This window comes from Leucopleurus acutus (genome assembly GCF_964270905.1).
Source record: "Leucopleurus acutus genome assembly, chromosome: 5".
Classification (NCBI taxonomy): domain Eukaryota; kingdom Metazoa; phylum Chordata; class Mammalia; order Artiodactyla; family Delphinidae; genus Leucopleurus; species Leucopleurus acutus.
In genome coordinates, this window is record NC_139147.1 from 78,320,996 (window position 1) to 78,344,358 (window position 23,363).

At 37.5% G+C, this 23,363-nt stretch overlaps 1 protein-coding gene across 4 annotated transcripts in view; it reads right to left on the reverse strand.

The window, feature by feature from the left end:
- Nucleotides 1-23,363, reverse strand: part of TP63 (tumor protein p63) — a gene marked incomplete at both ends in the record, with an annotated part of 220,788 nt that overhangs the window by 139,033 nt on the left and 58,392 nt on the right. The gene's annotated exons all lie outside the window — the stretch shown is intronic.

Consider the following 23,363-nt stretch of genomic DNA (forward strand, 5'->3'; position numbering starts at 1 on the left):
ATCAGTAGACTAATTTTACTCCAGGATGAAATCAGCTAAACTCTTAATCATTACTGTTATTATTATAGAGAGTTAAATAAATAGTGTAATAGGATAGTCAATCACCTTAAATTTGCAAATGAATGATCTGGTCTAGTTACATAATAGAAGATAATAGCATTGGATTTATTGTTGATGATTTTTAAGCTATATGGAGATGCACATTCATTTACTAAAGTCAGATATATAGAGAACATCTATTATTTGCCAAGAAGATAATGGGCACTGGAGATAAAAAGTGAATAAGACTATGTCATCTTCTAGAAGGTCCTGGTAGAGAAGGTAAAGCAGGAAAACAAATCCCTAATAAATGTATTAAAAGTGTGCATAATATTATAAAAGCACAACGATGAAATATATCATCTCATCTGATGGATCATGGAAAGAGCCCTAAATAATGAGAAGAAATCAGTCAGGCCAGATAAGGACTAATGGTGCAGAGTGATCAGTCTATGGCACTGTTAGCACAGTGTAAAAATTTGGGGCAGAGAATGCCAGGAGATAAAGCTGGAGAGGGAAGTACAAATTTATGTGATATGTTTTTTAAAAAGCTTAAATATTTCAATACGCCTAGTGAGTATTGAAGAATTTTTTGTAAGATATTTTAAATGAACTTTCTATTTAGAAATAATTGTAGATTCACATGCAGTTGTAATAAAAAATATAGAGATTATCCATGTCCCAGTTATCCAGTTTTCCCCGATGGGAAGTAACATCTTGCAAAACTATCATATAATAGCTTGCAAAACTATCATATAATATCAGAACCAGAATATTAACATTGATATAATCTACTGATCTTTTTCAGAAATTCCCAGTTTTACTGTACTTTACTATGTGTGTGTTATGTGTGTGTGTATTTATTTGTATATAATTTTTTATCACATATGTAGGTTAGTGTATCCATCCTTACAGTATTAAAGGATTTGAAGCATTAGATTGAAATAGGATATGTCTTACACTGATAAATCCAGAAGTTGTATAGAGGAAGGATTTATAGCTTATTGGTTTATGGGCAAAGTTATTTAGGAGGTTGTTGCACAAGTCCAGGTAAGACAATAGGATGATAGAAGTGGGGATGGAAAAGATGGAGAAAATTTTAATTATTAGTGAAAAGGTTGTCAGATATTGTTTATGTTACTGACAGAAGAAGAAGGAAGAGTAGAGTCAAGGATGACTTCAAGTTTCCAGCTTTCTTGGACTGAGTGGTTGATGATTCCACTAACTAAATCAGTAAACACAGTTGGAAGATCCAGCTTGGAAAGAAAGGAGCGATGATGAGATCCATCTTAGCATGTTAAGTTTGAAGGACCAATGGGATATACAAAAAGTGAAGCAGACAGTTGAATAAACTTTAAACTCTGGGGAGAGAAATGGGCTAGAAGTTTAGAAACAGAAATCTTCATCATAGGGTGAAAATAAATCCATGAGAGTGAATACAATGACCTTTGCAGAGCAGGTGCAATGAGGAATGAGAGAGTTTGCCTTGTAGAATTGGAAACAAGAGTGGCTATCAGAGTTTATGATGTCCCTGATGGGCACATCTAGAAAATCTGTCTATAATTAGAAAAGCATCTGAAAATCCAATATCTTTAAATTGAAAGGGTAAATTAATTTTCTTTGTTCCTTTTTTTGGAGTTGGAACCCAGACTTGGTTTATACACTCCCAACTAGTGAGTAGAAAGGAAATAAAATTTAATAGATCTAATACTGACTGACAGTTAAGAAGATTTCTCCCATAGATGGTACTTTTGAATATGTTTGATTTACATTAAAATTTTTCTTCAAATAAAATAGGAGAAGGAAGTGGGGAGAATAAAAGTAAAAACAATTCCTAACCAGTGACAAAAATGGAGGTGAATATATGAATTATTCAAACTCCAAAAAGTAAACAAACTGTCATATGGATTGTCATGTACATGGACCCATAAGCATGTCCCTAATATCCAAAGACCTTAACACTATGACTGGTAGCCTGACAGCCAGGTGAGCACTAGAAGGTGAACTCAGCAACATGAAGTAGATTCTCAGTAACAGTGATGTTCAGTATGTGACATTCAATACAAAAAAGGAGAATTTTTTCTTAAAGTTGGCAGAAACATAGGTGTAGTTTCTAAGAGATTGACAGTTAACATAACCTAGATCTTAAGTAACAGGCAGTATGGGGCTGATTCAAAAAGAAAGAAGGATCCAAATCGGAAAAGAAGAAGTAAAGCTGTCACTGTTTGCAGATGACATGATCCTATACATAGAGAACCCTAAAGATGCTACCAGAAAACTACTAGAGCTAATCAATGAATTTGGTAAAGTGGCAGGATACAAAATTAATGCACAGAAATCTCTGGCATTCCTATATACTAATGATGAAAAATCTGAAAGTGAAATCAAGAAAACACTCCCATTTACCATTGCAACAAAAAGAATAAAATATCTAGGAATAAACCTACCTAAGGAGACAAAAGATCTGTATGCAGAAAATTATAAGACACTGATGAAAGAAATTAAAGATGATACAAATAGATGGAGAGATATACCATGTTCTTGGATCGGAAGAATCAACATTGTGAAAATGACTCTACTACCGAAAGCAATCTATAGATTCAATGCAATCCCTATCAAACTACCACTGGCATTTTTCACAGAACTAGAACAAAAAATTTTGCAATTTGTATGGAAACACAAAAGACCCCGAATAGCCAAAGCAATCTTGAGAACGAAAGAAGGAACTGGAGGAATCAGGCTCCCAGACTTCAGACTATACTACAAAGCTACAGTTATCAAGACGGTATGGTACTGGCACAAAAACAGAAAGATAGATCAATGGAACAGGATAGAAAGCCCAGAGATAAACCCACGCACATATGGTCACCTTATCTTTGACAAAGGAGGCAGAAATGTACAGTGGAGAAAGGACAGCCTATTCAATAAGTGGTGCTGGGAAAACTGGACAGCTACATGTAAAAGTATGAAATTAGATCACTCCCTAACACCGTACACAAAAATAAGCTCAAAATGGATTAAAGACCTAAATGTAAGGCCAGAAACTATCAAACTCTTAGAGGAAAACATAGGCAGAACACTCTATGACATAAATCACAGCAAGGTCCTTTTTGACCCACCTCCTAGAGAAATGGAAATAAAAACAAGAGTAAACAAATGGGACCTAATGAAACTTAAAAGCTTTTGCGCAGCAAAGGAAACCATAAAGAAGACCAAAAGACAACCCTCAGAATGGGAGAAAATATTTGCAAATGAAGCAACTGACAAAGGATTGATCTCCAAAATTTATAAGCAGCTCATGCAGCTTAATAACAAAAAAACAAACAACCCAATCCAAAAATGGGCAGAAGACCTAAATAGACATTTCTCCAAAGAAGATATACAGAGTGCCAACAAACACATGAAAGAATGCTCAACATCACTAATCATGAGAGAAATGCAAATCAAAACTACAATGAGATATCATCTCACACCAGTCAGAATGGCCATCATCAAAAAATCTAGAAACAATAAATGCTGGAGAGGGTGTGGAGAAAAGGGAACCCTCTTACACTGTTGGTGGGAATGTAAATTGATACAGCCACTGTGGAGAACAGTATGGAGGTTCCTTAAAAAGCTACAAATAGAACTACCATATGACCCAGCAATCCCACTACTGGGCATATACCCTGAGAAAACCATAATTCAAAAAGAGTCATGTACCAAAATGTTCATTGCAGCTCTATTTACAATAGCCCAGAGATGGAAACAACCTAAGTGTCCATCATCGGATGAATGGATAAAGAAGATGTGGCACATATATACAATGGAATATTACTCAGCCATAAAAAGAGACGAAATTGAGCTATTTGTAATGAGGTGGATAGACCTAGAGTCTGTCATACAGAGTGAAGTAAGTCAGAAAGAGAGAGACAAATACCGTATGCTAACACATATATATGGAATTTAAAAAAAAAAATGTCATGAAAAACCTAGGGGTGAAACAGGAATAAAGACACAGACTTACTAGAGAATGGACTTGAGGCTATGGGGAGGGGGAAGGGTAAACGGTGACAAAGCGATAAAGAGGCATGGACATATATACACTACCAAACGTAAGGTAGATAGCTAGTGGGAAGCAGCCGCATAGCACAGGGAGATCAGCTCGGTGCTTTGTGACCACCTGGAGGGGTGGGATAGGGAGGGTGGGAGGGAGGGAGACGCAAGCGGGAAGAGATATGGGAATATATGTATATATATAACTGATTCATTTTGTTGTGAAGCTGAAACTAACATACCATTGTAAAGCAATTATACTCCAATAAAGATGTTAAAAAAAAAAAAAAAAAGAAAGAAGGATCTTAGATGGAAGTAGACACTGTCACTTTCCTCTAAAGCAAAAGAGAGAAAAATACTGTTGGCTCCATAGTCACTTAGTGTTTCTACTTCTTTCACTATTTCTACATGGAAGTTCTGGTTTCTTTTTGTGCTTACTCTGCTATTTCTTTGTTTCATATTTTCCCTCTAGTTTCTCTTTGACTTCTAAAAGACCTTCCTTGTATCTCTGATGTCACCATTAACCAGCTCCAACACCTTGGAAATGTCCCTCAGCTCTGTGAGCTTCAGTTTCCTTGAATGTGACATAAGGATCATCATCTCTACTCCACTGCCTTTCAAATGCCTACCCAATCCTCAGTGCTCTCCTGCCCACAACGTATTTCCTGGTTGCTTATTTGAAATATAATCTTGTTTCTTTAAATTTTCTTGGTCTCTTGTTGGATCTAGTCAATGGTAGCTTTTTGCTTGTGTTACAATTACTATAGAGGATTTTAAGTAATTCAGGGCTAAGCCTATATCTCCCATCTTTGCATTTCTTGCAGTTTGATAGTTCCTTGAGGTTAGAGTGGAAGGAACATGGATTTTGGAGTGAGACAGACTTGGATTCAAATCTCAGGTTACCGTTGGCATTCTATGAGGCCATTCCCAAGTTATTTAACGTTTTTGTACCTTACTTTTTTCAACTATGCTTCCTTCACAGGGTGGTTGAAAGCCTTACTTGAAAGGTTTACTTAAAGAAAATGTATTATACATCTTCACATTTACACAATCAATACATTGGTTCTATTAGGTCAAATACTATATAATTTGTATCCAGGCAATACTTACTGAATTGAGCTAATTAAATAGTGTATTTGAAAAGTCTGCTAAAGTTGCAAAAGTGTCACACAGAAGTAATTACATTAAACCAGAATTATCCCTCATTTCAATCCAGTTCAAACCTTTCATCCTGTATCTGTGTCCTTGGACCAAAACAATGCCCCCATCACCTCTCAGTTTCTCCTAGATCACCTTTGTCTCAGGCTTGCTACATTAAACTGGGCAACTTCCTGCCCCACGGCCTCAGGCATCAAGAGGGCTTTATAACAAAAGATGGGGGTGGGCTGTGGGATAGGTTGGTGGTTATCAAATTGTGTTTCATGAAACCCTAGGTGTCTCAGTGTATTTACCAGATGTAAAGACATGGCCATACTGGTAGATCTCCTCTCTCCTTAACACCATGAAGTCTGTCTTTTGCCTGCCTTAGGTGTATTAGGGCTCTGAGCAAGATTTCATTTGAAGAAAGGGTTCTGTTAAAAAAAAACAAATCAGTGGTCTAGGCTTGAGGATCTTCAAGGTCTCTTCTTTGCAAACCCATTATTGATTTCCATTTCTGAATAAATATGTAAATCATTTTTGAGAGAAAGGAAGGAAAGTGATCCGTTGGTGTCATAGGGCAGGAAGAATGAGGTAAAGTCCTACCTATCTTCCAACATTTTGCCTTTGGGTGAATCTCAGTATCAATTCACTCATAGACCAATCATTGTTCAAGTAGTTTCATTAAACCAGCCGCATAGCACAGGGAGATCAACTAGGTGCTTTGTGACCACCTAGAGGGGTGGGATAGGGAGGGTGGGAGGGAGATGCAAGAGGGAGGAGATATGGGGATATATGTATATGTATAGCTGATTCACTTTGTTATAAAGCAGAAACTAACACACCATTGTAAAGCAATTATACTCCAATAAAGATGTTAAAAAAAAAAGTCACACCCAAAGACAGTAAGCCTTAAGTCTTTTTTTTTTTCTTTTCAGCTTGTTTTTCCAGGAAGGAAGGAAGGAAGGGAGGGAGGGAGGGAGGGAGGGAGGAGGGAGGGAGGAAGGAAGGGAGGAAGGAAGGGAGGGAGGAAGGGAGGAAGGAAGGAAGGAAGGAAGGAAGGAAGGAAGGAAGGAAGGAAGGAAGGAAGGAAGGAAGGAAGGAAGGTCCTACTGTGTAGAAATGACCTGAAAACACCAAGGGGTATCTGATAACAGCCTGTATTCCCTCTCACTTTTCCTGTTCTTACCTAAAAGTCATCACTGGAGTCTAACATTTAGGTTCTTTCAGCTCTCCTGAAAAGTCTCCAAATCTCTAAAATTTCAAAGTTCAAAACAACCCTAGTGTTATAGATGGATTTTAGAATGAATAGATCTCAAAGACCATCCAGCGCAGTTTTTCATATATATATGAAAATACATATATATATAATAAATACATCATATATTATATGTATTTATATAATATATGGAAAAGCTGAAATCTGAAAAGAAATCAGTTCATTCTGCTATGTTATACTCAACATCGGTCTTTATTCACAGTCCATTAAGAATAAATTTATGTATCAGATGTTAATTCTCATCCTGAATTACCCAACTCAGCTTCTTGCAGCAGTTCCCATTAGTTTTTCTGAATATTTAAAGCCTCCTTAGTTCCCTTTAGATCATCCAAACTTAAAGTTATAAAACTAGGAAATATACTGGATTCTAGACAAACATCCCCTAATTCACTTAATGAAATAAAACAGCAGTTAGTAGTGATGCAGATGAGAAGAACATGGGCTGTTCCTAGATTTCCTGATTCAAAGGTCCCCTTGACTGGGTGTCAGCTGTTCTGCTAGAGAGAGAATCTGGCACCAGAAATCTCCATGAGAACAGACCTGGAGGGGCCACCTCACCAACTGCTCTCACAGTTGGGAAGATGGGGTCACACATGAGTTTAAATCTTCGAGGACCTCATAGAATGTCAATGTTGGCTGTGATCTCAGAGTCTGTCTAGTCTTGCTCCCTTATTTCATAAGGAAACTGAGGTCTAGACCTGAAGAACTTACCCTAGGATCCACTGTTGTGCTGAAGTATTGGCTAATGAAAGCAGACTGCTAAATTTTCTGGAATTTTCCTAGCTAGTTGTTAAACACAATTATTATTATTATTTATTATAAAATATTAAACTTAAATAATTTAGAAAAACAAAGATAACAAATACTCAAAACTGATCACTTCCTAATTATTTTACCATTATCTCTGTTCCTGAAATACATTTAAAAAAATAATGTAGTGAAATTGTTCAGATTTTTAAAAAATAATAAAATTTTCTGTAAAAATTTGTTGCTGCCCTTCTTTAATACTGTATCTCAAGTAAAGGTTTATGTGCAAATGATTCAACAATATATATATTGAGTATCTATTATGTAGGGAATGAATGAGACGTTACTTTTTTGAAAGTTTTTCATAGTTTAGTGTTGGAAATAAAACATCTTCAATGTTTGTCTAATTTTTACCTTTTGTGCTCCAACTCCTAATTTCCCACTGGACTACGGCCTTCCCAAGGACAGGAAAGCCAGACTAGGTCATTCATTTTGGCTTGTGCTCTACTTGCTTGGTGACTAGCAGGAAAGAACTACCATTGGTTGTGCCAGGATTTCACCTCATAGGCCCTGCTTTTCCAGTTTACATATGACCATCTTTAGGCTCAGAGAGGATAAGGAAGTTGTTCAAGGTCTCTCAGCTAGTGATAGAGCTGGAATTTAAATTTAGGATTGTATAACTTCAAAGCTCATTCTTAAATAAATTACATATATGACTTCTAATTTTCATTCACAATATGAAGGTTTTTTCACAGTTAGAATGTTTCTTTTCTATAAGAGAACAAAATAGCCTATTAATTCTGTTTCATCACAATAATTATCCTTGGCACTCAAAATAAGTAAGAAATGGTGTGGGAAAATTAGTACTAATCCGTGAGTGATATTAGAGAATATCCGGCCTTTCTGCAGATTTTCGATCTTGCCAGGAGTAGCTGACAAATGTAGTGTAAGAAAAGACAGCTGAGGTCTCTGTTGCCCACCATCGGGACTAGAGTACTCAGATACTCTGGGAATGTCCCCAGTTCTCAGATAAATGTTGTTAAAAACTCTGAACATGGGGAAAGGGGGAGGAGGGATACATTGGGAGATTGGGATTGACATATACACACTACTATATATAAAATAGATAACTAATAAGAACCTACTGTATAGCCCAGGAAATTCTACTCCATACTCTGTAATGACCTATATGGCAAAAGAATCTAAAAAAGAGTGGAGATATATCTATGTATAACTGATTCACTTTGCTGTACAGCAGAAGCTAACACAACATTGTAAATCAACTATACTCCAATAAAAATTAATTTAAAAAAACCTCTGAACATGGCTTCTCATTCTTTCTTCCAACCTTACTTCCATCCATCCATCCAATCGATCAACCCATCAAATTATGTCTTAAGTTTGTATTACCAACCTCTCTGGATCTTTTCCAGAGCAAGTCTTCTGGTTGGCCTCAACAACATTCTAAATCACACAATTTCTTTTATATTTTTCGTTCAGAAACATTCCCATAGTTTCAGTTTACTCTGCTATTATCATCATTATCATTATTAATTGTCATGCTTAATTTTAAGGATGCTGAAGAACACCCAGATGTCTTTTAGTAAACTGCCTCTTTATTGTACCCAGCAGTGCCCAAGAGCCCTGGAGGAGTAAATTTATTCAAATACTTGAGATGAATACACCTTCAGGAAGTCACTCACATAATCTAAATCAGGCCCATTAAGAATTTTTTTTTGTTGGGTGGAAATCTTTTCTTTTCAGCTTCATGTTGAAAAATGATTGGTCTCTTCCTTATCTATTCACCCCAAAGTCAAACCTATATCCCAGCTTCACTTTTGGCAAACAAAATTTAAATGAGTAAGGAGAAAGTGGGGAGGGGGGTAATTTAGGAGCTTGGGATTAACATATACACACTACTAAATATAAAACAGATAACCAACAAGGACCTCCTGTATAGCACAGAGAACTCTACTCAATATCTTGGATTATTCTGTAAGTGAAAAGACTCTGAAAAAGAATATACTATATATATATCTGAATCATTTTGCAGTACACCTGAAACACAATATTGTAGATCAATTAAGAAAAAAAGGAAAAAAACCTAATAAAAAAAATTCAATGGGTAAATTGCTTTTAGAGCATATCTTATGCCTTAACATTTTTGATTTGTCACAATTTAAACAACAAAGTAACATAACCAAGGAATTCCTTCTTATATCATATTACTGAACTGATAAACTTAATTCTTAAGAAACTCTCTTTTGTATTTTTCAACATTCATTTCTTCTCCTTTCTACCATAGTTAATTAACCACCCTTTCATCTTCAGAAGACTTTTCTCTTCTCATCGCTACCTGTCTGAAGACCTGATTGCCCACAGCTCGTTTTTCTTATAATTCTTTACTGAGCACCCCAGGCCCCAAATTCTCTCATCAAAGTCTGTATATCTAGTGTCAATCACCAGTTTTTAATTCTGAGGTGAATTCTTCCTCTCTTAAGAACCATATCCTCTAAGATTCATATTTTGTGCCCCACTCTTTGTCCTAAGCAGGTAAGATTTCTCTGACTTATAGCCCCCTTCTCTCACACTCCCAATTCCCACTGAACCTTCTTCCTGCCTTCATTTCTTTTGTCAGAATTCTCTCCTAACCTATGTATGATCATCTGTCTAGACCAACAGCATTTTCATCAGGTTACATTTCCCTAACTCAGAATTTATAGTCTCTCATCTTTGTGCCCTGAACAAAACCTAATCAGACCTTGCCCCTCATATCCTTTATTCCTTTGGGCTGAACCCCTTTGGCAAATCATTCATCCAGCTGTATCCTACATGTTAGTTTTCAGCCAGAAGCCTTTTCAAATTACAACCTCTTATATTCCCCCAAGCTTTATTATTTACATTTGCCAACACCCAGTACAAAACTCAGCTCAGAAGGGCTACTGAAATAGACTGAATGTCTGTGTCCATCCCAAAATTCATATGTTGAAACTTAATCCCCAATGTGATTGTATTTGGAGGTGGGGTCATTGAGAGGTGATTAGGTAATAATGGTAGAGTCGTCATGAATGGGATGAGTATTCTTATAAAAGGGGCTCCAAGAGACTTCTCCTGCCCCTTTCACCATGTTAATTTTCAGAGGCATGACAGCCATCTATGATCTAGGAAGTGAGACCTCATCAGACACTGAATCTGCTGGTGCCTTGATCTTGGACTTCCCAGCTTCCAGAACTGTGAGGAATAAATTTCTGTTGTTGGTAAGCCACCCAGTTGGTGGTATTTTGTTATAGCAACCCAAATGGATTCATAGAACTACAATTTTTTGTTGTTTTTTGTTTGAGTTCATTTCCTCAATTTGGCGCGCTTCAAGTATTTTTGTCCTTAGTCCATTCTATTGTAATTTACTCATGTTGAAATGGTATTGCCCCAACTAACAAGTGAGGAAGTGGAAGTCAAGAACGATATTTTTGATCTCCTGGTTCTTACAACAACAACAACAACAACAGAATAGGAAAGGACTTTACTTCTCATCATGTATACTTTATAAATGAGGACTCATGGGGATTTTATTGATAGTCCCACAGGAAGTCCATAGGGCCTTAGTGCTAAGCCCCAGCCTTCCTGGATCCCACTGCAATGCTCTGTAGAAAGAAAGTGTACATTTAACATTTTTCACCATCTGAGCTGTCTCTCTAAATCCATGAACTTAAAAAAATGTTATTGTCATGCATCACTCTCCTATAATAAATTTATCACTTAATACTCTGATCAACTCAACCTGAAATCTGGCATCTGGTAGAAGATCATGATAAGGGAGACTTGAGTCCACCTTACTTATAATATCATTTTTAACATTATAGCATGCAAATATAGACACATGCATGCTTACACACAGGCATTTACCTATAAACCGCCCCCAAATTAGAATTTAGGAGATATTTGAATAGATGCAATAACCATGACATCAGGTGTTGGATATGTTATGGTTTTGCACTAATGTGAAGTCCAGATGGGAAGTTCATGTAACATCCATGGCTCAGACATATGAGCACAGAGTTCTGGAAGGACTATGGGGAAATGGAAATCAGAGGCATTTTCTTAGGATTGAGGAATGTACTGGATTGAATTTAGACAAATAAATGAACCCAAGAAAATGCTTCATTCTCTACACACTTCTTCTATATATTTTTTAGATCACTTATCTGCAATTGTATTATGTATTTATTGGACTATTGTCAGTCCTCCATCAGAATGCAAAGTCAGTGGGAGCAGATTGCCTTGTTCACTGCTGCATCCCAGGACCTAGAACTGAACCTGGAAATACATGTTTCCCCTGCTTTCTGAAAGTACCTCATCCCTATGAAACCTTTCATAAGTCAAACTGGCATAAAGCAAAGAGCATCCCCTGCTTTCTGAAAGTTCCTGTTATGTCGCTTCGCTCTCACTAAAGAACTACATTAGTGTCTGTTTTCATGAACTGAAAGAAATCTGAAGAAGATTTTTGCTTTTAAGAAAAAAGCCATTACCGTACTAATATAGGTATTTTGTACCCCTCTCCTACCACACCCCCAAATTCCTGACATTTCAATATTGGCTATTGCCTTAGCTCTATTTGAGAGATGTGAGGAAATTATAGTTATAAATGGTTAAGAAACTTCCACATTATAGCCTCTCAAGAGCAAAAACTTACATGAATATATCTTTGTATCCCTATAAATAACAATTCCTGACATAACAGGGCATTTATAAACATTTGATGAATGAATGAATGGCCTTAGTTCATGCAGACTAGCATGGTTAGTATACAAATACCGGTTGGATTAACTCTGAAGTTTTATTCTTTCTGAGAGATCACAATAACCTCTGTAAGGAAGGAATTGGATGTTTTGTAACAATAAAAGAGAAAAAAATTTAAAACCAAAAACAGGAACAAAGAGACAGGTACACCCCAGAAGCCCCTGAGGACTTTGGTGTGATGATACAACCCAATGAATGAAGTTTCCAATGGTACCCTTGAGTCATCAACAGTTTTCATGGTACACACTTCTTGGTTTAGAAGGACAGCAAAGTAAGTATGTCTTATTTTCAGAAATATCTATATTCCAGTATAAAAAGGAAAAGAAAATGCTCTTTAAAGGATTTATCTAAAAAACTCACCCACCCAGAATGACATATTTTCTAAGAGAGCCTGGTAGATAAGTTTTGTTTTTGCTAAATCATTACAGCACTTCATAGTTTCTTTCTGATCAGGGTCACATCTTTTCTTACAGTATAGTCTCTTATTTACAGTTTCTACTGAGTGGTTGGTTCTTTGAGATAGGAATCTCATTTATTTCAGTTTCTGGCTTTTGTGGCTTCACAGTCTAGCAGAGTATCTGGTACCAAGGGGGTGTCAAGCAAATGCTTATTGAAGGAAATATTTGGGAAGTTGGAGTAAAAATAACAATGCCAACATCTATAGCAGAAATAACAGTTAATATTTGATTCCTTCTATGGGCAAGGTACTCTGCAACGTGCCTGGCGTGCATTCATTTTTCACAACATCTGTGATGTAGATACCAGTATTACCTCATTTTATAGATAAGAAAACTGAAGCCTAGTGGTACTCTACTTCCTCAAGATCACATGATAACTGGGAAGATGACAACTCTGTGGTCTTAAGATCTGGCCTCAGAGTCTCTAGTCTGTTATTTACAAAGTCAGTCACTTTAGGCAAGTTATTCAGCCTCCCTGAACCTCAATTTCCATATCTGTCACAGCGAAAAGAGAATAGCACCTATCTCTCATGGAGAGGGAAGGCCTTGGATCCTGACCACAGGAGGTTATTCCACTTCCCCAGCAAGGGGCAGTAGGTGTCACACTTCAACATTCGAAAGAATCACCTGGTCCACATTTGGAAAATACAGAGTTCCTGTCCCTGCCTCCAAGAGATTCTGTTTCAGATGGCCTGGAATGAGGCCCAGGAATCTGCACTTTAACAAAACCGCACATGAGAACACACAGCTTTGGAATTCACCTGAAATCTATCCCTTTGGAGTTGTTAACAAAAATAGAATACCTTGATAAATCTGCATTTTCTCCAAATCTGTATCCTTGAATAGGCAAGGTATTATCACAGTCTTGTTCACTAAGATGGCTTTTTATCACTTGAGTAAAACAGTACAGTGTAACAATTATAATTACTATCATAGAACACAGACTACATGCTATGCATTGTTCTAAATGTTCTAAATTTATGGATATCAACTCTTATTATCTATCCAACAACCTATGATAAAGTAGACTCTCATAACCCTCATTTTTATAGATAAGGGAACTGAGGTACAAAGAGCACAAGTAACTTCCCCAAAGATACACACTTGGTGAGGGCAGCAAACCCAGCAGGCTGTGCTATTAACCATTACACTGTGCTGACTCTACCAGAACAGACAGAGGTCAGAGCCCCGGCTTCCTGGTGATCTTAAGCAAGTCCCTGACCCTCTCTGGGATTCCAGTGCCTCCCCTGTGAAGTGACAAGGCTGGCTCTGATGATCTCCAAGGCCCTTTGGTCCCAAGATTCTATTATTCATTTTACAGGAGACGTCTGAACTTGTTATCTGATGGACAAAGGCCTTAGAATTTCTGACAGTAAAACACACTCCCACTTCTAGAACTGCCCCATTATTATCTTTTCTTTACCTGCCAACTCAGAAAACTTCCTTCTGAGTCATCTGTCCTTTGCCGTTCCTTCTTGCTGAGGAAACCAAATATACTTCAGCTCCAAGCCGGTAGATCTGTCCTCACAGTTTCCTTGGAAGCCCTGACGTCTTTGTTTAATCAGGCTTGCAGAGTGCTTCCACCTGAGTCTATATGAACCTCATTACTCTCCCAAATAGGCCTCCCAGCCTGTTGCCCTGCTTTCCTCCTCTCCTCTTGAGCAATGGCCCTCTTCTGGTCTAATTCATCCTCAGTAACATCTCTCCAAACTGCTATTCTTACCCCTCCACTTGTGTGCTATTATCCCAACCCAGGCCAAAACGTTCAGGCTTCTTTTGGTCTCCTATTTCTCAAACCTGGCTACATATTAGGAGACATGAGATGCTTAAAATATAGATGGATGGGCACTACTGCAAACCAATTAAATAAGAGTTTTGAAGAGTAGAATCTGGGCAGGAGTATTATTGAAAAATTCAGAAGTTCCACAAGAGCTGCTAATGTGTGGCATGGTTAAGAACCATTGGCGTCTAGCTCTGGTGATTCTCAAGTGGGGAAAATAAGCAAATCAGAATCACCTGGGTTGCTGGCTGATCCTTACTCCCAGAGAGAGAAGTCTGTGCATGTGAAGCAAACATGGAGACATCTTCCAGGAGGTTTGGAGAAACCCCTTTATGAAACAAAGTTCTAGCTGAACTTCTAAAGCAAGATGGCTCACTACCCTTTCCTGTTACCCATCTTCACAGAATAACTCAAGGATCCTATTGCATTCCACACCAAGTTAATATTTCTAATCATGAAGAGCAATCCGGAGGAAAACACACTTGATGGTAAGATCCATATTCTTTTTCTCTGTGCAGACTAACTGGGTAGGTAACTTTGGGGGAAATCTCTTTTCCTCTCAAGGCTTGATTTCCCCCTACGTGTAAAAGAAGGTTATTGGATTACTAGATGATCACTACGCTTCCTTCCCATTTTGCTAGTCTCCTATTTTAAGGCCCCAAACCTCTTGACCCTCAACTATTAAACAATCGGCCCCAGTTTTGCTGCATTCAGCTGACACCAGACAATGCATCTACACAAAGCTATTCCTGACCCCTGGGGAAGACTGCCCATTGCAAGCCAACACCACGGCCGCAAAGACTTCTTTCTTAAAATTTCCTACCTATAGAAAGAACTACCGCTGCCCCAACTTCAGTTCAGGCCTCCGCATCTCCACAGAGATCTTCCCTCTCGATGCACTCTTATAGCCACCCCCTCTGATGGTAGCTGCCTCCTTCGCTTCTGGGCATCCCACCTCCTGCAGGCAGCCTGCCTTTATGAACATTGCTTGGAGAGAGCAAACTTGCCTATGGACAGGCTCTTGGCCTTACCCGCTCCAGCTGTCCAATGATGCTCAGAAGGTGGCTACAGAGTGGTGGCAGTGTGGTCCTGTGAGCCTTTTGTGTTTGTTTGCCTGCTTTGTCTTAGCGTGAGATGGCCAAGTCTTCCAGAAGGTGCTGGCCGGTGAATGTGTAGCAGAGAAGTGGTAGCTGGAGTCTCTCCCTTTCCCCTCCCTGCCAGCTTCCAGTCTTTAATGAAGAGATGCACTCTCTAAAGGGGTTGAAGGTAGAATGGCTTCTGAGGCTGCTTACCATGATACTCTTTCTGGGTACTGTATGTAAGTGTGTGTGTTTTACAAGTAATTGGAATATATTGACACTTAAGCTAATAATGATCATGAAAATCATAAAGGTAATATTTGACAGGATAAAAAAACAATCAGGAATGTTCACGGGTTTTGACCTGGCCTCCAGTAGCCTAGATTCTCCCTCTTTGCCCTAGTTCTTTGACTTCTGAATGGAGGAAGGAGAAAAAGGGAAGAACAAAGAGGTGATAGGGTAAAAAATGAAAATTTTGTGGGTTGAGCTTGGGGGTGGGGGGATTTGGGATAGGTTTTGGTGGAGAAGAGATGAATAGAGTGTAATGTATATGAAAATGGGGGAAGAGTAAAGAAGAAAGGAACTTATCACTCAAAGTTATGGATTGGGTCTTTTTTAATATCCTTCCAGAGAAAAAGAATAAATGAGAATTTTTTAAAAATGAAATGAAATGAAAGAAAATTCTTTTAAGTTCGATTTGATGGCTCTGTGCTTCTTAAATGGCAACCCACTTAGAGAACAAACCCAGGTTGGTCATAGATTCCAAGGTATATGAAAAATGATCATATTAAAGACATTTATCTACATTTCAGGAAAAGATATTTCAAAAACAGTAAGAAAAGGAGAGGCCATAATTCCATAGAAAAAGACTCTCAAAGGAAATTTTACTCAAGAAAAATAGAAGATTCTCATGTACAAGAGAGGTCTATAAACTACTATCCACAGAAACTACCATCGACTGTTTCTGTAAATGAAGGTTTTTGGAGCACAGCCCTGCTTAGGCGCCATCTATGGACAATGTCACACCACAGTGCCAGAGCTGAGAAGCTGTGACAGAGGCCATGAGGCCTGCGAGGCTGCAGATGTTTACTACCTGACCTTTTACAAGAAAAATTTGCTGACCCTGACCTACAAAATAAAATTTTAACTGCATAATCCTCAATACTTCAAGTTAGAAAGGAGAGACTGGGTAAGTGAGTCAGTCAGGTGGAATGTTTATAAAAATGATATGAGGGGAATAACAGGATTTCTGATAAATTAGATGTGAAAGGGCACATACGAATGTGTGAAGTATGGACATGTAATCAAGGGAGAACAGATGAGCCTGATGGGGTCTCCACAAACAGATTAGGAAGCTGAGGACTCAGAACAAGATAAGTCCCCCCCCCCACCCAAAAGCTACGGATTCATTTTAAATTAGAAGATGGAAGAGCACATATAAAAGAAAGTTATGGTTACCAGAGGGAGCACAGCTTCCCTAGGAACAAGTCCCCTCACTGCCACCAAACCAACTCAGAACACTGTTTTATTTTATTTACATATTTATTATTTTTTAAATTTTTTCAATAACCATTTTTTGAAATATAAATTACAATGTTATGTTAGCTTCCAGTGTAAAGCAAAGTGATTCAGTTTTATATATACATATATGTGTGTATATATATACACATATATATATATTCTTTTTCTGATTCTTTTCCATTATAGCTTATTACAAGACATTGAATATAGTTCCCTGTGCTATACAGTAGGTCCTTGTTGTTCATCTATTTTATACATGGTAATCTGTATATGTTAATCATCGAAACACTGTTCTCTATGGACTGTTTTCTCCCTCTTGCATCTACGGGTTTTGTCTTTGTCACTGTTTTCTCCTGACCATCCTCTTCGATTGTGGCAATTGTGTGATCTTCCTCTTCTCACTCAGTCATGTCTGTGGCTGAGAGACATCCAAGTTCCTCACATGGAACATTTAAACAAGAGACATCTGTTCATCTTAATCCTCCCTATATTCCTATTTATGTTAAATATGCCCCTTTCCCAGGGGTTTGCAACAGCTGCTTTTTTTCCCCCCTAAGGTAAGTGATTCAAGGTAAATTTCAAAAGCATTTCCACATTCAGTCTCACATTCATAGATTCTCTGTCCCCATGGAAAACCAAATCACTGTTAGTTGGCTAACTTCAAAATGTTACGTGTTTCTTTAACCATATGATTATCTTCTCTAGTAACCGTTAGATTTCTAAATAATATAGCAAGGGTCTTCATTCTTAGCCTGTTTAATGTCATTTATGCAGTATTCTCAGGTTAATTTTTCCCTGTAAACATTTTATTCCAAAATAAACATAAAATCACTCCTATTCCAGGAGTTTGTGTCTTCTTCAATCTTGGCTCTCTGGTCACTGCAAAGCTGTCTCTGGGAATTCCCTCCAGACACTTGGAAATCAATGTGGGTGTTTTTTTTGGGGTTTTTTTGTTGTTGTTTTTTTTTTGGTACGCGGGTCTCTCATTGTTGTGGCCTCTCCCGTTGCGGAGCACAGGCTCCGGACGCGCAAGCTCAGCGGCCATGGCTCACGGGCCCAGCTGCTCCGCAGCATGTGGGGTCTTCCCGGACCAGGGCACGAACCCATGTCCCCTGCATCGGCAGGCGGACTCTCAACCACTGTGCCACCAGGGAAGCCCCGAAATCAATGTTTTTGAAGTCCATTTCTAGATCTGCTCACAGCAGATTCTTGTAGTTTATTCATTACAGATTAGCACTGTTTTTCCAACATGCGTGCCCTGTCTATCGGATGATCCCCTTGTGTTGTTATCTGCCTTTAACAATTTTTGATTTTAGCTTCCTGGAGCCTGAGGGAAACAGCAGATGACAAAGAGCTTTCTCCTTTTCCACATTAACTCATTCTTTAATTCTATCCCTTGCATATAACCTGTTGGCTTTTGCTACTAATTCTGTCTTCCCTTTCCAAGCTTAGGGCAAAACTGACTTTTGGAGGCTGGATCCAATTTCAAGTTAACAGGAAAACAAGAACAGAAACAGAGAAAACTGCTCTAAAGGAAGGTGCTTATCCAGTGCAGAACATATATATCCTCAGGCCTAATTCCCAGATTTTATGGAAGCAATAAACAACTTTAGGGATTGGACAAGCATGATTACTTTAGATTAATGAGACCAACCTCATTTAAACAGGATATCTGTCACCCTAATTTCAGATATTCTCTATGACCTGTAGGCTTGTGAGGTCATGTTATTAGTGTATTGAGCTTAGGAAAGTTTAAATTCAGCATATTTGTATTTAAAAAACTACAACTACAGCCGTATGAAAGCAGTGTATCTGTTTTCAATTCCCATTTCATCCAGATCCTTCTAGGAGCAGTCAACTGCTATCTGTAGTTATGTTCTCCACATCTTTGTTTTCAAAAAACTTCATTTATTTATTTTTCAAAGTTACTACCTAGTCACAAGTATTACATGACACCCTGTCTCAAATGAATACATGATTTGATCCATGTGAAAGATAATATTTAGTACATTGTTTATTATGAGATGACCTATAATTGGTCCAAATAATAGTAGGTACTTGTGTGTTAGGAAGGTTATCGAATAGTAGTAGCAACTATTTAATTTCAGAGATGCTGAAACATAGGAGTAGCTTTAGGGCAGAAAAAGCTACTGATTTTTGTGTGTGTGTATACACATCTGTTGGTTTGTACAAGTGTGAGATCATGTTTCAGAGGTTATTGCAATCCATGGTTTGAATTACATCTAATGATACTTGGAGATTCTGGCAAATGTTTTCAGGAGGAGACAAGTGGAATGATAGGTAAAAATTTTTCAAAAAAATTAGTGCCACAATGGGAAAAGAATGTGAATGAGATAATTGTTATTTTATTTGGGGTCATTTTCAAAGGTTTCTCTGCAAAATTCAGGTTATCATAACATTACTCAGTCTAGTCACAATAAGAGCCATAGATTTCTTGCACCTCCACTGTGTTTAGTGATGTGAAAGCTGAAAAGTTCCTTTTCTAATAGGACCATTCCAATGTTGGCATTGAATGAAAAAAAAAAAGCAGTAAATTCTATCTTTTTAAAAGGGAAGTGATCAGGAGTAACATTTCCATGATCTTTCGAGTTTCAAATTCAAAACAATTTAAGGAGAACATAAAATGTGCAAATGATCACACTGTTTCCATGATGTATCCAAAGTCCAGTGACTGAGAATCTGAGAAAACTTTTACAGTGTAAACTCATTACAACAAAATATTCATTGCAGCACTATTTACAATAGCCAAGACATGGAAGCAACCTAAATGTCCATCAACAGATGAATGGATCAATAAGATGTGGTATATACATACAATGGGATATTACTCAGCCATAAAAAGAATGAAATAATGTCATATGCAGCAACATGGATGGACCTAGAGATTATCATACTAAGCAAAGCAAGTCAGACAGAGAAAGATAAATATCTAATGATATCACTTATATGTGGATGGAATCTAAAAAATGATACAAATGAACTTACTTACAAAACAGAAATAGATCTACAGACATAGAAAAGAAACTTATGGTTACCAAAAGTGGGTGGAGGATAAATTAGGAGTTTGGGATTAACATACACACTACTATATATAAAATAGTTAACCAACAAGGACCTACTGTATAGCACAGTGAACTATACTCAATATTTTGTAATAACCTATAAGGGAAAAGAATCTGAAAAAGAATAGATATATAAACATGTATAACTGAATCACTTTGCTGTACATCTGAAACTAACACAACATTGTAAATCAATTATACTTCAAAAATAAAATAAAATAAAAGTGACAAAAAATATATTCATGAGAGGGAGCATTATATATAAAAGGGAGGTATCGAATACAATTAAAGATAATCTAAAGGTCCATAGGTCCATAATGGGAGCCTGGGCACTAGTAGAAACAGGAATTTTGGAATTCTGGTTTTGCCACACTACAGATGGTTGACCTTGAGCAAGTTCCTTATGCTCCCTAAACCTCAGTTTCCTCATTTGGGGAACAGAAATACAAACACCTAATGTGTTATGTTGCTGTAAGAGTAAAGTGTTTAGTACAGTACCTGGCAGGTACTCAATAAAAGGGAGGTAATGGTTATCCCTGTTCTATACTGTGGTCTAAAGTTAAATCCTCATCCCCTTGAGAATGATGAGTCACAGGGGTTATACTGAGGGGCATGGTTCAGTTCACAGGAGCCTCAGTATTCACGGAGACACAGAGTTATTTCTCAGACAATTTTATGGTCTCTTGATTTTTTTAACAAAAGAAAAACAAACAAACCAAATCACTGCACAGAAATTTATACAGTGATAAATCTTTACTATTCTGCATTAAGGTTCACTGTGGTTTAGGTACAGAACCCAAATTCTTCACATGGCTAACTGCTCTAATTTTAGTGTCAGATTTATATACCGTGGTGGCTGGACCCCAAACCACCACAGGGATGGTGTCAGACTCAGTACTTGTGACCTTATTAAAAGTATAGAGTCATTTACCATCAATGGCAGTAGGAAATTGTAATTATCGTCTGCTGACTGTACATATTTAGCAGGTCTTCATGTTGATCAAGGCATATTCCCTAGAAGAACAAAAGTAGCACATTCATAGAAAGATCAAATATATTCTCCCGGAGAACTTCATCTTTTGGCTGACCGGAACATACTCTACATGATCCTTGTTTTAGAGTAAAAGCTAACTACAGTGAAAATTAAATGCCATAGTCTCAAAACAAATGACACAATCAAAGTTTAGTTCTCACTACACAGTCTTAGGAGGATATTTCCTTTCAGGCTACTCTCCTGTGCAGTTTTCCTACAAGTTCTAGACAGAGATCTTGAATTCTTCCATCTAGTAGCCAGGCTATCCTCTAGGGCTCAAAAACTTCCTCTGAGTCCTATCTATCCAACCTGGAAGTGAAGAGAGGAGGAGAAGGGAGAAAAATGAAAGGGAGGGGAGGGGAGGGAAGGAGAGGGGAGGCGAGGGGAAGATAGAGAGCAAGCAAAGGCTCTTTTTTTTAAAATTTTTTTCATTTTCACCATCTATTTATTTATTTACTTATTTTTTTTAACATCTTTATTGGGGTATAATTGCTTTACAATGGTGTGTTCATTTCTGCTTTATAACAAAGTGAATCAGTTATACATATACATATGTTCCCATATCTCTTCCCTCTTGCATCTTCCTCCCTCCCACCCTCCCTAACCCACCCCTCCAGGCGGTCACAAAGCACTGAGCTGATATCCCTGTGCTATGTGGCTGCTTTCCACTAGCTATCTACCTTACGTTTGGTAGTGTACTAAAGAGAGAGAGAGGCATAGGCAAGCAAAGGATCTTCTTGTAACCTTAGGAAGTCTGGAAGTAGCATGCAGCACTCCTGCTCATACTGTACTGGTTAGAAACAAGTCACATGGCCACATCTAAGTTTAAGGGAAGCTGGAACATATATTTAACTATGCCCCAAAGGAAAATAAAACGGTTTGGTGAACACACACCAAAAAAATCTTTCTTGGATTTATTTTATTTTATTTTTTTGGTTTTGGTTTTTAGACAGCACTTTATTCTTTTTAAATTTAATTTAATTTAATTTTTATACAGCAGGTTCTTTTTAGTTATCTATTTTATACATATTAGTATATATATGTCAATCTAGACAGCACTTTAAAAAATGCCTTTTATATAAATGGAGGAGTGTGTGTGTGTGTGTGTGTGTGTGTGTGTGTGTGTGTGTGTGTAAAATTGACTCATTAATTCTGAGAATCATATGCTGAAGGAAATCTTTGGCATCTCTTTACTCCTTTCTCTCATATTCTCTCCTAAGAAACCAGTGACCTCTCATTTTTGAGAGTACTTTGGAAAGGTGTAAGGATGATCCCCAAGCAACGGGAATCTACCAAAGACTGTGGTGTACACCAAGGAGAGAGAAAGTCTTAAAAGAGAAGTCTCTAAGACACAGAAGAAATCATTTAAACAGCATTAAAGTATATAGAATTTCCAGGCACTTGACTGTAAATGCACACTTTATCAAACCTCTGCCAAAGCAAGATTTTTTTCTATACTCATCCTTTGATTGTTGATATATCTACATTATTCTCTGATATATTCTATGGCTTGAGCAATGAGCCTACACTATTTGAAGGGACCAGAGCTGAGTCCTAATCTCTTTGCATGTGTCTCTGCAAGCTTTCAGGACAAGCAGAGCACCAGGGTTAGGAGAGAATGCTGGAAACATGACCATCTTTCACAGTGGCATGGCAGGGAAGAGATGAGCCCAGAAATTGAAGGGAGAACACTTAAAAATGTAATAGTGCCTCTTCCACATTCCAACTTATGAGGGTCTGGTCCTGTGTTGTCATGCATTTCTCTCTCTCTCTCATTTTCTCTTTCTCTCTCACACACACACACGCACACACACAGACAATTTCATTTACATGGTGTCTTTAATATGCCTCTAGATAACAACAATGTATCACTGAGTATCAGGGAATGCCCCATATAAACTGGAGAGTTGGAAACCAAACTTTGCCCAAATTGCTTTTTGATTTCAGATGTGTCAAGCAAAAATGGGAAATATTAAAAACATACCTTGTAGAGAACAAAGACTAGACTTTAACCACTCTTTCCATAGTGGACAAAAACTCTTCACTGATCAAATATTTCCTAATTAGTGATTTGTAATATCTCTTAAAAGACTTAAAAATTGATTTGCACTTATTATAATATTATTGACTTGTTTATTAATATAATATACAATTATAAATGTTATGAAAAGGAGTATAAAAATTTTCCAGGTAATATATACCTAATATAATATTAAGAATTTAATAGTTATCTCAGAAAATTTGTTCTAGGTAGGAAATTGTAATTTATCTGTTCAACCTTGGTATTTATAAGATAGTATATTTTTGGAAAAATTTTAGTTGTTTTATGGCAGCCTTCAAACTCTGATCCTTTCAAAATTCAAAGAGGAAATAAA